The sequence below is a fragment of the Balaenoptera ricei genome, chromosome 17 (assembly GCF_028023285.1).
Source record: "Balaenoptera ricei isolate mBalRic1 chromosome 17, mBalRic1.hap2, whole genome shotgun sequence".
Lineage (NCBI taxonomy): Eukaryota > Metazoa > Chordata > Mammalia > Artiodactyla > Balaenopteridae > Balaenoptera > Balaenoptera ricei.
The window spans coordinates 79,626,510-79,641,668 of NC_082655.1; the positions used below are offsets into that span (position 1 = coordinate 79,626,510).

Here is a 15,159-nt window from a genome sequence, read left to right on the forward strand (position 1 = left end):
ACTCTCTCCAGATCATTTCTGCGAATTCTGGCAAAATTTGGTGCTTAGCATCCATTCATTGACCAAACATTTATTCCCTGTCTGGAAGCACGGTGTTAAATTCTAGGAGTGAAAGGACGAATTGGGGGGGGGGTCCCTGTGCTAAGGCGCTCACAGTTGGGTCAAGGAGACAGACGCTGGCATCACATCCCTCAGACATCGCGGTGAGGACCTACCACAGGTGCGTTTCGTAGCTCGAGTCCCCCCCGCCCCCCGCTGGACCATTGTGAGGAGGGGGGGCAGTTACAGGGGCAGCTGGATCGCAGCTGCAAAGCCCTTGGAGCCGCGCCCGTGCGCAGTCCTGCTCAGGGATGCCCAGGACGTGAGCCCGGCTCAGGACAGTGACCCACCCCCATCCTGCCACCTGTAGGGACGGTGCCCTGGCCTTCCTCCCTGGACACTGCGCGGTCGGAAACCGCTTCATCCCTCGCCTTGCCTGAGAACTACAGGAATGGTTGAAGGAGAAAAATATAAACGCAGCATAAGAAACGAGAAATTGCTGTGTCCGTTTTTATTTTTGATACAATGGTTTGAATTGTTGGTGGGGTAAAAGAAAAAAAAATCCAATCTGTGTTAAAGAACCTTAAATAGATCTTTGGAATCAAATTCTGAATTTGATATTCTATTCCAACATTAGATTTATCTATCCCTGCTATTACTTATCCTTATATGCTGTTGGACTTTGTTTTAATTATCATACTTTTATTATATGTTTTCATATTGGGTAAGTTAAATTCTCTTCGTGAATTAAAACCAGGGAGCTCCCTGGTGGCCTAGTGGTAAGGATTCTGGGCTTTCACTGCTGTAGCCCGGGTTCAATTCCTGGCCGGGGAACTGAGATTCCACAAGCTGCCATGGCACAGCCAGGGGGGGAAAAAAAAAAAAAAGGTTATGAATTAAAACCAAAAAACCTTTTTGGCTGTTCTTGCCTGTTTGTGTTCCAGTGGAATTTTGGAATCAGCTCATCAATACCATGCGGGAATTTGATAAGGACCACACTGGATTTACGAGAAACATTTGCGAGAAATGACATCTGTTTCAGCACCTATCAGGGATGACTGTGGAACATGGAAGAACCATGGTTCTATTACAAGTTCATCACTAAAGGGGTGTTGCCTAGAAGCTTAAATGATACATAACAGCCCATCTCTGAGAACCCCGCCTCCCAGGTAATGAGCGTTAAGCTAAAGTACCTTTGCTTAGCTCACAAGAAACGTCCTGACCAGGCCCACCTGTGAATGGCTGCAGGCAGGAAGAAATTCACACAGCCCGTCCGGAGGCCACCCAGAACCAGGAAGTGCTCGACTTTACTGCCTCCCCTTTGAGTATAAAAGAAGCCTGAACTCTAATTTGCGGAAGATGGTTCCTTGAGACCCTAGTCCGTCATCTTCTTGGTCTGCTGGCTCTCCGAATAAAGTCGCTGTTCCCCGCCTCAACAGCGCGTCTCTTGATTTATTGGCCTGTCCTGCGGCAAGCAGTAGGAGCTTGGATGGCAACTACTACTCAGGGTTGGCCCTTGTCTTTTAATCATCCTGGGATGTAAGTCCCAAAACAGAACGAGAGACCCGTCAGAGGGATTTACTGTCCCTTCCTCCACAGCCAGAACCATGCTTACAACACCCGTCCACAGTGCCCCGCCTGGGTGGTCCAGCCTCCTGAGTGGACCCCCTTGAATGCCCCTGGGGGAGAAGCTGGGCTCCTCTGGCATCACGTTCTCACCGCATCCGCGGCATTTCAGTGGAGCCAGAGACTGACAACGGTTTCACTTCATTCAGGACACGGAGAGGCAAGGACACGCCAGCTCAGTCTCCAAAGATGCTTTCAGCCAAAGATGCTCCGGGTAACTTATTTTCTCAGAGATACTGATGCACCTTGCCTCATTAAAAACAAAATCCCCATTGCTTCTCAAAAGAAGGAAGGATTGTGACGTGGTCATGTCAGTGGGTTTCAACGTCTTTGTGAGACTGGGTCTCCCCAGTCGGTCATGAAATAGCTCTTCATTTAAACCCTGTCTTATGTACAGTTAAAGAGTTGTCCTCAAACAGGTTCTGCATATTTTTGATAGGTTTTTTCCTGAATATTTTAGAGGTCAATTTTTGCTGCTGTTGTAAATACCTCCCCACCCAACCCCCATGTTTCTAAATAGTTACTTCAGAGTCTAGGAAGGCTAATGACACTCTATCTGACCTCTCTATTGACTTCTCTTAGTTTTACGAGTCTTTCTGTTAATTCTCTTGTTAGAATCTCTTGTTTCCTAGTTAGATACTGTCTATAAATAATCACACTTTACTTTCTGTCCCTTTCCAAGGTATATACCTCTTTCCTCTCCTTGGTCTTACTTCACTGGCCAGGAAGTTCAGTAAATATTGAAAAGTAGAAATACTGTCAGGCACTTTTGTTTTCTTCATGACTTTAATGAGAAGACTGACAGTATTTTCCCTGCATGTGTGATGTGTGTCGGAGGTTTCTGGGAGAAGATAACTTTACCAAGTTAAGCAAGTTTTCTTATATTGCTTACATAGTATAAAATAAGTTGTGCCAGCCTATCTTAATAGTTAACGTATTTTATTTGTTCGTACACACCTATTTCTTTGTAAATACAGTTGTCCCTCAGCACCCGTGGGGGACTGGTTCCAGGACCCCCAGGATACCAAAGTTCACAGATGCTCAAGTCCCTTACATAAAATGATGTGGTATTTGCACATAACCTGTGCACATCCTCCTGGACGCTTTAAATTATCTCTAGATTACTTGTAATACCTAATACAATGTAAAGGCCATGTGAATAGTTGCCAGTGCAAGGCAAAATTCAAGTTTTGATTTTTGGAACTTTCTGGAGTTTTCCCCAGTATTTTTGATCTGAGGTTGGTTGAATCCATGGATGCAGAACCTGGGGATACAGAGTGCCAACCTACCTGGAAGAATCTTGATGATTTAGTGAGTAAACTCTTAGAGAACATCACAAGGTTGCTCATGACTAAATATAGCCTTCAGAAATCAGAGGCAAATCTCATCAAAGTCTGCTCTTATACACTTTTGAAAACAGCTTTATTGAGGTCTAACAGACATGCAATAAATGGCACATGTTTATTGATGTTTTGACATGTATATACTTGTGACACCACGACCACAGTCAAGACCACATCATCAAGCTCAAAAGTTTCCTCACATCACTTGGGACCCCTCCCTCCTGCACCTGCCAGCCCCAGACAGTCACTGATCTGCTTCCTCTTACTATATATTAATTTGCATTTATTAGAATTTTATAAAAATGGAATCATACGACATCTACTCTTTTTTATCTGGCTTTCTTCATTCAGCATAGTTATTTTCTGATTGTTGTATTGTTCATTCCTTTGTATTTCTGAGCAGTATTCCATTGTATAGATGTACCACAATTTCCTTATCCACTCACGTACTGATGGACTTATACCTTTTTGATAGTTGCTAGAAAGATTTTATATATATATATCTCATTGTCTTCTTTTGAACGTGGAAGTCTTTTATCAGACAAAATGAGAGGTGTATGTTGCTGAGACTGTGTTAAAAGGTACTGCACTGTTTACAGTTGTAACGTGTTTCTTCAGTGTGTTCTTCCACATTGATTAATGCTTGATGATTATGTTCTTTTGGCATTTGTATTGGATTAGTCCTGGGATGTTAACCATTTTCCTAATTTATAATCCCTCATTTCTTTTCCCAGTGTTCTATGTCTCAGTTCATCTTTGTAGAGTCTCAACTTGGTCTCAGAATCTATTTAATTTTTCCTCTGAATATCATTACAGTTTCTTGGAATTCTTATACATGGTTCAGTAATTTTGACATCTTAAATCATTTAAAGCTTTAAATACACAAGTACATAGAAATATATGCCATTCTTATAAAATTTACAAACAAGCTATCATCTCTCAGTTCCTCAAAATTCTAAATTAATAGGCATGGTTTTCACTCAGTCACTAGCTGTTGGAATGTTTAGTGGCGGGAGTGGTCACGATACCCAGGCCCTGCTGAGCAGTGGTGAAATATGAGAGCCTGAAAGGAAGCTAAAAATGTTAATAAAACATGAATATAAAGATAAGCAAAATGTTGATAATGGTTGAAGTTGTGTCATTGACCATGGTGTTTGTTATACTAGCCTCACTACATTTATGTATGTTTGAAAATTTTCCTTAATGAAGTTTCCAAAATGTCGAATTCTATTGCATTAAAAAAAAAATCTTTTGAGATGATCATATGAATTTCCTCCTTTGAATAGTTAATGAAGTGAATCACATTAATGCATTTCTTTTTCTTTTTTTTGGCCACGCTGGGTGGCGTGTGGGATCTTAGTTCCCTGACCAGGCATCGAACCTGAGCCCCCTGCAGTGGAAGCACAGAGACCTGACCACTGGACCGCCAGGGGAGTCCCAAATGCATTTCTTTTTTTCTTTTCAATTTAATTAATTAATTAATTAATTAATTTGGCTGCGTTGGGTCTTCGTTGCTGCACGTGGGCTTTCTCTAGTTGTGGCGAGCAGGGGCTGATCTTTGTTGCGGTGCGTGGGCTTCTCATTGCGGTGGCTTCTCTTGTTGTGGAGCACGGGCTCTAGGTGCGTGGGCTTCAGTAGTTGTGGCCCGCAGGCTCAGTAGTTGTGGCTCGCGGGCTCTAGAGCGCAGGCTCAGTAGTTGTGCTGCACGGGCTTAGTTGCTCCGTGGCACGTGGGATCTTCCCAGACCAGGGCTCGAACCCGTGTCCCCTGCACTGGCAGGCGGATTGTTAACCACTGTGCCACCAGGGAAGCCCCCCAAATGCATTTCTTAATGTTGAATCACACTTACCTTACTAAGTAAACTCTTGCTGGGTCTAAAAGATGATTATTCTTTTATTATACTGCTGAAATTGATTTGGTAATATTTTTTAGGGAGTTTTAAAATCTATTTATCTTTCTTTTTTTCTAAGAGAATTATTTTTTCCCTGAAGATATGTAGAATCTGCCGGTAAAATTACTAGAACCTTTCAGGCGTGGCTTGCTGACGATGTTTTCAATTTACTCTTTGATTTCTGTTCTTTTCATAGTTTCTTCCCGGCTTTGAGTCAATATGGTATTTTCATTTCCTGAAAAAAATCCATCCCTTTCATCTAGTTTTCAAATTTACTGGAACTTTTCATTATTAGTCATCTTAATTGTCAGATCGAGATGCTTTAAATTACAGCAGGCTTGTTCAAAATGCAAATAGGTTCTTGGAGCCGTGGAAAGGGAAGGGAAGCCTGAATTTCCCAGAAACTATGGAAAGTGATGGAAGCCCAGCAGAGAAGAGGTGAGGAGTGTACCTTTTGGCGTTTCCTGCTGTCTGGGGAGAGAGGATGGCCTGGAAAGTGGATGCGGCATCTCAGAAGGAGCCCTTGGCAACCCCCATTCTACTTTGTTTCTGCGAATCAGACTACTCTAGGAACCTCAGGGATTGAACCGGGGCCCCGTCGCCGAGTCCTAACCACTGGACTGCCAGAGAAGTCCCAAGGGACACATTTTCTATCAGGGCTGCCACAAAAGTGGAAAGGTGTCATCGCTCTGAACTTGGATCTTCCTGATTCTGGCCCACGGTTCCACATATACGGTCAAAATAACTTAAATGGATTTTTCAAAGCTTTTATTTACTTTTACAATAAAACCTCTTAAGGTTCCTTTCAAAAAAAAAAAGTTGCTTATGGGAGAGTTGCATATTTAGTGTCACTAAATATTTGTAGAGAATTAATTTTTCTTTTTAACATCTTTATTGGAGTATAATTGCTTTACAATGGTGTGTTAGTTTCTGCTTTATAACAAAGTGAATCAGTTATACATATACATATGTCTGAGAATTAATTTTTTAAATGTCATAGCTAGTTAATATAAAGACTAACAACATATATTAAATGAATGCTACCTATTTACAAGATTTAAAAAATATACCATTGTCGATTATGTTAGTTCAGCTCATCCTTTCAGACATTGACATGTGGTCTGATTAGCCAAACTAGCTTGCATCTTTTTCTTCACCTCCATCATATGTGTGGGAGAACTCCACACACATTTCATTTCCATTTGCTTTTTCTAAGTAACATGGAATCAGTGCTCCTTTGATATTGCTATTCTATTCCTCCCCTGGTGTGTGTCTGGCACAGACTGCTGGCCACCATTTCAGTGTCTGCTGGGATGACCCAAGCATGCCACATACATGAGGCCCCAGTAACTGGCTGCCTTTGCTTGAGGATCCCAAGGCTCAGAAGTTAGATGAATGTAAAACCAATGTCAGTGACCTCAGAAACATTTTCTGTAATTTATGGCAGCCTGAGGAAATGGGAAAAACAGGTTGGCAGTTTATTAAATATTCAGATCTTAGCTAAGAGATGATCCTACTCAAACATTGCTTTTCCAGTCCTAGGAACACAGCATTCAAGAGAATTCTTTCAAAGTTCAAGCAAAAGCCAAGGTAAATAAGGTAAATTCTTTTTTTTTTTTTCGCTGCACTGGGTCCTCGTTGTGGTGCGCGGGCTTCTCACTGTGGTGGCTTCTCTTGTTGCAGAGCACAGGCTCTAGGCGCGCAGGCTTCAGTAGTTGTGGCTCGTGGGCTCTAGAGCGCAGGCTCAGGAGTGTGGCGCACAGGCTTAGCTGCTCCGTGGCATGTGGGATCTTCCTGGATGAGGGATCGAACCCGTGTCCCCTGCATTGGCAGGTGGATTCTTAACCACTGCGCCACCTGGGAAGTTCCCCAAGGTAAATTCTTAATCTTGATCGCAATCTTCTGGTAATTTGGAGTTGAAAGCAGTAACCAGTTAGAAAAAATTTTAACCAGACCATGATTAGCTCAGAAAAGTTATTTCTTATTTTCTGGTAAGTTTGAACTTGGTGGTTGGATTCCATGAATAGCTATTTATTTTCATTATGGTTTCCAAATTCTAAAAATAGCCATTATTGAATTACGCATTGGGAATATGATGAAACATCAAGTATTGTGTGCAAAAAATCTTATCTCTTAGAAGGGCCTGAGACCTGAGTCCATGTTCCATAAGGTGAGGAATCATAGACAAGATCCTGACGAAGGAGAACCAAGAACCTTAAAGGACATACATTCAAAACCATCCTCAGCGACCTTTAGAAACACAATCTTATCATCAGTAGGACATGATGGGCTCTGAAAGAGTTAAGCCAGAACATAAGGAAATTTGAGAGGAGAAATTACTCTGTGTGTCCCAAGCTCTCTCTCTTTATACAGACATCCTAATCCAGTATGACTTCATCTTCACTTGATTACATCTGCAAAAGCCCTTTTTCCAAATAAGGCCACATTTACAAGTACCAGGGTTAGGACTTTGTCTTAGCCCGTTCATTTGGGCTGCCATAACAAAAGACCACAGACTGGGGCCTTATAAACAATAGATATTTACTTCTCACAGTTCCGGAGGCTGGAAGTCTGAGATCAGGGAGCCAGCAGGTCACAATCTGGCGAGGGCACTCTTCCTGGTGGTTCAGAGCTGGCACCTTCCTGCTGTGTCCTCACAAGGTGAAGGGGACTAGGGATCTCTCTGGAGCCTCTTTCATGAGAGCTTTCATCCCATTCGTGAGGGCTCCCAAGGGCTCCACCACTAATACCACCATCTTTAGGGGTTAGGATTTCAACCTATGAATTTTGTTGGGGGGGACACAAACACTCAGCCATATTAGACTTCAACATATTTTGGGGGGGATACAATTTAACCCACGACAATGTCTAACATAGTCAGGGGCTCCTGTGAAGCCATTTTAATGCTTCTTTCCAGAATGAATCATCCCCATTCGCGTCCAGATGACTGGCTACTTTAATCTAGAGCTGAGCTGATGAAACAAGGTGATACTTTATTAATGATGTTATATTAAAAGTCATTTTAAAAATGAAAATAACACACGCCCATGGTAGGAAAAACCAGACAATACCGAAGGATTTGCTATGAAAACTCCTAGAGGAAATCATTATCTGTTTTTTGTATGTCCTTCCAGATAGCTACACACATTTATACACTTTTAAGAAAAGGCGAGCATAGTATACACACCACCCCGTGCCTCTCTTTTTCACCTGACAAAGCACTGAGGTTCTTTTCACATTAGGACACGTGGTCTACTGCCCACACCGGAGTGAATTAGGTTTCTCCAACTTAAGTGTCTCAGAAAAGACAAAGGCACAACCCAAATGCTTTGCTTCTCGAGTAATGATTTGTTTCTATTGTGTTTGGGTATACCCAGATTATTTGTTCATTTATTCGAGAAATGAAAACAGAGGTAGAAAAGTAGGGTCTAATACCATCTTAAGGGATTCTCTTATCCCTTCTATGGGTGGGTTCAGTCATCACACTGAAGCAAGCACAGAAGGGCTGGAACCTCTGTGGTTAGAAGAGCGGATGGTAAGAAGAGGTTGGCTGAATGAATGAACACTTCAAACAAAAACAGATGCTTTGTTTAACATCATACCTCATATAAAATAATGACTGTACTTCTGCTGTGCTAAAGAGTTTTACTGTACCATATGTAGAAAAAGTCGTTCCATTAACATCCCACCTGAAAGGTCTGATTGGTTGAGCAGTATTCAAGGCTAATTAAGAGAATAATGCTCATATTTTTATGGGGTTTTATAGATTACAGGAGACTTTTATATGTATCACCTAATTTCTTCCTTCCCACAATTTCGTTAGCCAGGAAAGACAGTTATTAATTCCTCTTTTCAGTAAAGAAACCAAGGCTTAAAGAGGCTAAACTCACCCCCTGAGGTGACACAGATGACGACCTGTAGCCCAGGTCACCGAGCCCTCAGCCAATGCTCTTTCTTCGTACCAGCCTGTCAGTCCAAGGGACTCTTTCAGAAATTTGATAGCTCAGTGCAGACACATGCATTTTAAAATACACTAATGTGATAATAATTCCAGTTATGATGCTTACTTTTACCTGAACATGATCTAATCTATTTAATTTTTAGGCCAAAGGAGCTAAAGTGACTTGTCCACAGACACATGGCTAGTTGATAGCATATGTGGGATTAGAATTCACAAACACACACACAGAGTCATTCTTTCTCTCCAATACATTATGCTGTTTCCCTTGAGACTGCACATATTTTTATTTTTTTATCTTTTATTTTTAAAAAATTTTAAACCATTTTTAAAAACTGAAGTATACTTAATTTACAATGTGTTAGTTTCAAGTGTACAGCAAAGTCATTCAGATTTATATATATTTCAGATTCTTTTCCATTATAGGTATTAAAAGATATTGAGTATAGCTCCCTGTGCTATATGGTAGGTCCTTGTTGGTTATCTATTTTATATATAGTAGTGTGTATATGTTAATCCCAAACTCCTAATTTATCTCACCCCATCCCCTTTGGTAACCATAAGTTTGTTTTCTATGTCTGTGAGTCTATTTCTATTTTGTAAGTAAGTTCATTTGTATCACTTTTTTTTAGATTCCACATATGAGTGATATCATATGATATTTGTCTAACTTACTTCACTTAACATGATATTTTTATAAACATTAACATGCACTTAGGTCTTTAGACATTCCAATCAGTTTTTTCATTTCTTTTGGCCCAAAATGCAGAAACCATTTGCAAATGAAATTGCAGATATAAGATTTCATCAAAGGCAAAATATTAATTTAAACCTGAGCTTGAAAATAATAAAACTAATTTTTAAAAAACAAACAAAAATCTCCAACAAAGGGCTTCCCTGGTGGCGCAGTGGTTGAGAGTCTGCCTGCCAATGCGGGGGACACGGGTTTGGGCCCTGGTCTGGGAGGATTCCACATGCCGCGGAGCAGCTGAGCCCGTGAGCCACAACTACTGAGCCTGCGCGTCTGGAGCCTGTGCTCCGCAACAAGAGAGGCCGCGATAGTGAGAGGCCCGCGCACCACGATGAAGAGTGGCCCCCACTTGCCGCAACTAGAGAAAGCCCTCGCACAGAAACGAAGACCCAACGCAGCCAAATAAATAAAAATAAATTAAAAAAAAAAAATCCCCAACAAAACATGCATACTGGTGAACATTCAACTAGGCTTCTATCCAGAACAGAGGTACATAGAGAAATCACAGCTCCTCTGAACTTTCCAATCCTTCTCCCACCCCCAGAAATAACCAGCTTTAAGGTTTGATGTGATTCTTTCCAGAACCACTTCTATGAAATTAAGAACGTGTAATTAACTTTAGTTTAAAACATAGTTTTAGTATGCTTATCTAAATGGCCTTGGACGCTATGTGTGACTCTGTGCCTTATATTTTTTACTTTAAAAATGTCTCAGAAATCTTCCTGGACAGTACATGTAGCTCTATCTCATTCATTCAATAGTTGGCTAGTATCTCATAGTTTAGATGCCTAGATGTATCATAATGTAACTACTGTTCCCCCCAGAGACCACAAAAGATTGGCAGATTTGATTATATAAAAATGCTAAACTTCAGAGCCATGAGCAAATATAAACAAGGCTGCCGCTGCCAAGTATGAGAAAGTTTAAGTATCAATAAGAATATTAACTGCGATGAACTGAAACATCATATGTGTGTAAATCCGTGATTTCACAGTGATACTAAAACACTCACTGTTACTTTTAGAAAATGTTAGGGAACCAAATGATTTTGAAAACTGGTAAATAAGGACAGAGAATGAAGTTTTTATTCTGCCTTTTCCTACACAAACATTACTTCAGGGTAATCCAAGAGTTGATAAGAAGTTTCTCTTTAGAAAAGTTTACTATCTGATAAATGAAGGAGAATCTCCCTCCTGGACCATAAGTATCCGACCTCCTCTCACAACACTATGCTAGGGCGGTAATTTTACCTTATTTCTTCAGTCTCGCCCTATAAAGATCCCTCCCGATATTTTTTTGGAGCCTGTTCAAACGACCGGGTCTTTGTTGCTGCTCTGTATTAGGAACAAAGCTCCTTTCCTCCGGAGCCACGTCTGTTCATTTTCCTTTTGCTGTTTTCTGAGCTTCCCTTGACTGGTACCAACGTGCATCAAAAGAACGCTCTTCCAGGAATATTCTCTGCACAGTGTCCTCCAGAGACACTCTCATTTCCTTGTTCTCTGCAGTAATGTTTCTGAGCATTTAGCCCCATTTGCTCCTAATTTTAGCCTCCTTTTGGTCTTTCTACCTTCTAACTTTTCCCAGCCTGGGAAAGCTTTTTCTAACATACTTCCCCCCTGGAGGCAAAAGATGATTTTTCACAGATTCACGTTAGTTACAGGCTCTGCACTGACCCTGCCTGCAGGGCGAGCACATCCAGGGTGTGCTGGGTGGTGGTGGTGACATGGTGGAGGGTTGGGCGGGCCTCCTGCAGGTTCTCCTTGGGGTCTGGTGCTCACCCCGGGGGCGGGGGTGGAGGAAGCTATGATCCAGGTCCCTCTCAGCCGAGCCCCTCACCCCTGGTAGGACTGGAAGAAGTCCAGGGCACAGGCTGGGGAAGGGACTGTTGAAAGGCACTTGTCCGTGAGGGAGGAGGGCCAATCTGGTGTGCTGAGCGCGAGGCTTCCAGAACCCAGATGGGAGCTACTTCTGAGGATGAGGGGCGTTGAGGCTGATTAATCCGACAGGAAGTCTTTTTTGGCTGCTGCTTCTCTTTCATTCAAGAATCTACACAATGGGGACTTCCCTGGCGGTCCAGTGGGTAAGACTCCACGCTTCCGATGCAGGGGGTGCGGGTTCGATCCCTGGTCAGGGAACTAAGATCCCACATGCTGCACGGCGTGGCCAAAAAAAAAAAGGAAAAAAAAAGAATCTACACAATGGATAAACAACAAGGTCCTACTGTAGAGCATAGGGAACTCTATTCAATATCCTCTGATAAACCATAATGGAAAAGAATATGAAAAAGAATATATATATGTATAACTGAATCACTTTGCTGTACAGCAGAAATTAACACAGCATAGTAAATCAACTATACTTCAATAAAATTAAAAAAGAATCTACACAATGGAGTTTGAAAAACAGACCAACTGAAAGCAGCAGGGAAGATTTCACTGTTGAACCCTCTCTGGGTTTAGCGACCTGCTCTGAAAACAGCCACAGGTGAATACATCTTTCTCTGAATCACATGCTCCAGGCATAAACACTGATCACCTGAAGCCAATTAAGTCACAAACAGGCCCTCTGCCTGCCCAAGACTCCCACCTGTTATTAGCAGCTGGGAAATGAAATGAATCCAGTCAACAGCAATGTTTCTACTGTTTCGTGGGATCTTGAAGTCAGAGGGTTTTAAGTTTGAGAATGCTGGCAGGTTATCCTGAGGCACACTCATCACCAGAAAAAATCCAACTCACTCTGGCTCATGAAATATTAAGGACGAGCTGGAATTACCTGCATTAACTTCAGCACAAATAGACCAAAAATCAAATCAAAGCTGTGTCTTCCACTTCATATGACACAGAAAGCTAACAATTTTTAGTAGCTAGTGGGTTTTAGAGGGAGAGAGCTTAACTCTTCTTCTGTGCAAAATTATGAGTTCTCAAAATTTTCTCTTTTGGTTTTATTGTCTGAATAATTTCGGGACTATTTTAAGAAAAAGCTGGTTCACTGTTCTAGTAAGGGAAGTCAACCGAAAGCTTAATAATAACAACAGACTTTTTAGAATTATGATTACTCCCAGATGGATGCTTACACATCTCCTTACCTTTTAAAAAACTACTGACGTATGTGACCATCTGTTTTTCAGTGACTTTGAGTGGAAATCTTTACTATTTTGTTGATCTCGCTGTCGCCAAGTTTGTAACTTGAACCACCAAAGGTTTTAAGACTATGACAGTAATGTCTTTTTCTTCTGTTGTTACTAAATGAACATATTGTATGACTCAACTTTTACAACTGCCTTCGGGAATTATTAGAAATAATAAGAAAGTATGATTGGAAGAAAATTAATAAATTATGCATGCTTTTACTGTTCTTTTTATTCTATTATTATTTTTATGGCTGTGTTGGGTCTTCGTTTCTGTGTGAGGGCTTTCTCTAGTTGTGGCAAGCGGGGGCCACTCTTCATCGTGGTGCGCGGGCCTCTCACTATCGCGGCCTCTCTTGTTGCGGAGCACAGGCTCCAGATGCGCAGGCTCAGTAGTTGTGGCACACGGGCCTAGTTGCTCCGCGGCATGTGGGATCTTCCCAGACCAGGGCTCGAACCCGTGTGCCCTGCATCGGCAGACAGACTCTCAACCACTGCGCCGCCAGGGAAGCCCTACTTGTTCTTTCTTAATACCAATCAACAATTACAGAGTATTTGCCAAGTAGTGATGGAAATTTTGACCATGGGCTTTCCGTACCCCAGGAGGCCACGGGAGTTTCTCAAGGAGACTGTAGGTGGCTGCTTTCCCGATGACCGCTTAGCCCAAGGCACCTCTGAAAGAACTGCACACTTACTAAATCTTTGCTGTGGGGCTGTTTCAGGCAATCTTCAAGTCGCTAAAGAACATGAATTCTCAGGTTTGGGTGAGAATTTCTGCTACCTTTATAGTATTTCAAGGAAATAAAGTAAAGCAAGGAATAGGCTCTCTAAGAAGAATTTCTGAGCCATCATTGCAAATTACAGAAAAAACAGGACAAAATATCTGCAACGTGGAAAAATTAATGTCTAAGGTGGAACTTATCATTCCTCGGGCAAACCCACCCATCCTCTCCCTCCTTCTACCTTGGTGAGCAGCGTTACTATCCGTCTAGTTGAAGTTACCCTCAACTTCCAACTCACGGCAAAACCAGATGAAGTCTGTCTCCTGGATGTCCTTCCCGTCTGCCCCCTGTTCTCTCTCCACGTGCCGCAGCCCGGGTCCACATCCCGGGGCCTTCCTTGGATTAGGAAGGAAGGTTCCATATCAATCACTCTGCCTCTTTGCTTGCCCCGGGTCACTAGAAAACGGGTTAAATTGTGTAAGGATGTCCTTTCTCCCTCTGAGGTTTTTCTTTTTTACTCTGCCTTCTGAAGCATCATTGTAGGTGGTGAGACTTGTTAGGGAGGAAGTTGACCTTTGGATGAATGTGCTTTGGCTTGGGAAATACATTTTCATTTTGGACAGCTGAGAAGGGGAGGCTGAGGGACAGAGGGACAGGCTGCCTGACGCTGCTCTGGCTTGGGCTCTGAAGAAGCACGGAGAGGGCCAGGTTGTCAGCCCGGGTCATTGGGTTACAGACCTTGCCAACATCACAGGCACAAGCCAGTCGGGAATGTGGTTTGCTTCTCGCAGTTTCTTGTGTGCTATGGCTCAGGGACCTAACCGTTGTGGAAGGTGGCTTGCTGGAGTGCAGATGTAGCCAAGGTTAAAATGATAATCTGTATATTCTCTATATATTTACAGAGAATACAGACCCTGGCAAAGCTGTTCTCTGCTTTTGGGAAGTCAGAAGAGTGCTTGCCTTGAGGAGGGAGTTCGGGGAGCTGGTAACGTGCTGTTGTACAGTGCGGGCGTTCGTTACACAGGCGTGTTTGGTTTGTGAAAATGTACCAAACCTTATGTGCGCTTTTCTATTTGTAGGGCATCATTTTAAAGAAAGCTAAAAACGCAATCGGGAAAGGCTAGCAGGAGACAGGGTAATGGAAGAAGTGGGGGGGACCCCGCTTTTATCATCACCGGGATACCTGTCCCCGGCCAGGGCACTGACCGCATGAGCCTCGCAAGGGCCACGGGGCAGTGAACACGGGCCTGGGAAGCCCTCCCAGCTCGAAGCAAGCACGACGGACTCCAGATGCCTGCTTGCGCCTCTCCTATTTAGTTGTTCCTTCGTGATTTTCCTCCGCTGCAAGGTGTTTTCCTTGTCCTCCCAGCGTTGTTGACCCTTGTGTCACAGAACTAGAAAGCATTATGAGGAGGAAGCTTTCAAAGAAAACTAATGACTGAGGTGGTGTCTGTCTGATGCAGAAACCCTACACAGGTCTTCGCCTAAATCTGGTGTCCAGTAGGCACAATCACGCTTACTGCAAAGGACTTTCGTATTGTCCAGCATCCTGGGATACTGTCAGCAAGACATTGGGAGAAGTGGTAGAGGGGATCCCTTCTAAACATCCTTCCTGGCTGCTCCGTTTCATGGTTTCCCAAAGGTTGAAAACATGCCAAGTCTGTGTTTGACGGCTTCTCAGGAGGTTCAGGTAAAGAGCGAC

The 15,159-nt window shown here is 42.7% G+C and overlaps 1 protein-coding gene across 3 annotated transcripts in view; it reads right to left on the reverse strand.

The window, feature by feature from the left end:
* Window positions 1–15,159, reverse strand: part of RGS20 (regulator of G protein signaling 20) — a 78,649-nt gene that overhangs the window by 18,543 nt on the left and 44,947 nt on the right. The gene's annotated exons all lie outside the window — the stretch shown is intronic.